The following is a 2386-nucleotide window of genomic DNA, read 5'->3' on the forward strand; positions in this document are numbered from 1 at the left end:
TAGCGGTCCACACCAACATATACATACGCTGGGCCGGTTTCAATCGAACTAGCTGTTGTGTCTCACAACCCGCACGATCAGGTGAGTCTCCAGCTAAAGCAGCAGTCGCCGGGAAACGATATGCATGGATATCCACAGCGTATCGCTATCACTCAATCCTAATGGGTCGCCAACGACTAATTCCACCAAAGCGAATGGAACTTAGAGCAGTACGGCACAAGCCCGCCGGTAGTGACCCTTTCATATACCCACTAGCAAAGCTCCCACAATCGCTGAATTGCCAATACCAGCAGCAACAGCAACAACCCTCACGTTCCGTAAAACAGCAATGCAGACAACTTGCAGCAGTCACCGAAACACAACAATGATGCCAACAGCGTAAACAAAACCAACGTTTATGCGCAGCAAACACATAGCGGTATGCACTCATCATTGCATGCCATTTGTTATCCTCTTTCTCGGAAAACTCTAGCCGTTCGTTTGGTCGCTGTCAATTCGAACTCAAGTAATGGCTGAACAGCAGTTCTGACATAACGTTCCACCTTATTATACCGCCTTGACAGCGGTGTTTGAGTTGGTACGGTCGTTAGGGATGTCCATGTTCCGAACATCTCTCCTCTTAATACAGCCAAGGCGCCTAAAAGTATATCCTAAGTTGGGCCAACTTGCTAAAACCACTCTTCAGCCATCTTGGAAGTCTACTGTGTTTTGTTTGTAAGCAAAACACAATACGCTAGTGCCGAAGCTCGCTCGTGATCAGTCTGTCTCTTTCACGCTACAAGCAAATAATTCCTTCTGCTTTCTTCCGTACTGTTTTCATATACTGCTCCCCTAGCCAACTTAGTGACGAAACGGCCTCACCTAGTACCATAGACTCGTCTTAAATACAGCTAGTACGAGTCAAACCTCATCGGCGGTCTTCGCAGACTTGAAGAGCGGCGAGGTACCTGTATAGCTGTTTCTTTCTCTGTATTTCTGGTTGATTTGGTGCCTGTTGCAGAAGACGAAAGTACGTTGCTGAAAATCACTGGAAAAGCTGCTTGGGAAGAGCTGATCGAAACTGGACAGCTGCTGTTTTGACTGCAGAACTGATCCATAGGCACCGATCCGAAGCTGAACATGTCGAGTAAATCCAGCCCAAACAGATTGGGCTTCTACTTAACCACGAAGAATCGGCCTTGACACTTCTTCCCCTTGATCACTACTTCACAGGAACACTCGGAATCCAGGATCAAAGTTTTTACGGTTGATGCGATTTCTATAAATCTCATCATATTTCTTCACATGAATATATCACTAGTCTAAACCCACCCTTAGGTTTTATATAGCTGTTGCACGCATCTACGGGTGACAGCTTGGCTGCCACCAGTGAGCACAGTGGTGTTTGAGTTGGTACGGTTGATAGGGCCGTCCATGTTCCCAACAATGAGGACCCTTGATTAGAGATGGGCAAAACAGTTCACTTTGATGAACGGTTCACTCATTAACCGTTCATTTAAGTGAATCAGTTCTTTTGAACCGTTCTTTCGCTCTTTCGTTCAGCGGTGTTAAGAACAACATAGAATGTTAGCTGGAACCCAACATCAATAGACAGCTATTAATTGATATCGTTGGATTGGATAGTGTACGTATGGGATTTATATTTTTGAAATTTAGTGGGGAAAGATAAACTGCTTCTTCTTTAAAAGTCGCAAACTGTGTGTGAAAATATGTTTGTCGGTCGACAAAAGTTTATGTAATAATTTGATGTGCACAAAATATGTGCAATTTTTCATATTCTCTTTTTGGACAACACACAGGTTTGATCATTGTCAACATATCCTCATATCCCCTCCTTTCCCTGAAGAAAATATGTCACCCTTCTAAACTCGAGTAGACCGCGAGTAATCGGTTTCCTATATTATTAACATTAGAATTAAGGAAAAATGTATATATACTAGTAACAATACAGTAAGGAGTTCGGCTCCTTTAAACCTATGTAACTGAGCCTGTAAAAATAAACGATTTAAATAAAAAAAAACACACAGGTTCCATGTAAGATCATATTTCATAATGTGCATTCAGGGGAAAATCAGCAGCGATTTTCACTAACAATAAATCATACAAACAATCACGATAACACGTATACGCAATAGGCCAAACAATGAATTGAAAGCAACGAAAAAAAACTTTGCCCTCACTATAAGATTTTATGTTTACCTAATTCATGAATCGCCCCAGCTTCCCCCAGATTTTTTTTTCTGATAATCAGGAAATATATGAATGTTACGCGGAATTGAAAGAATACATGTAATTGGAAATATATAGTTTTGCTTTTAAAACTACGAAAATCTAATTTAATTTTAACACAAAATTGAGTATACATTAACAAAACAAACCCTGCGTT

The sequence above is a fragment of the Toxorhynchites rutilus genome, chromosome 3 (genome assembly GCF_029784135.1).
Source record: "Toxorhynchites rutilus septentrionalis strain SRP chromosome 3, ASM2978413v1, whole genome shotgun sequence".
Classification (NCBI taxonomy): domain Eukaryota; kingdom Metazoa; phylum Arthropoda; class Insecta; order Diptera; family Culicidae; genus Toxorhynchites; species Toxorhynchites rutilus.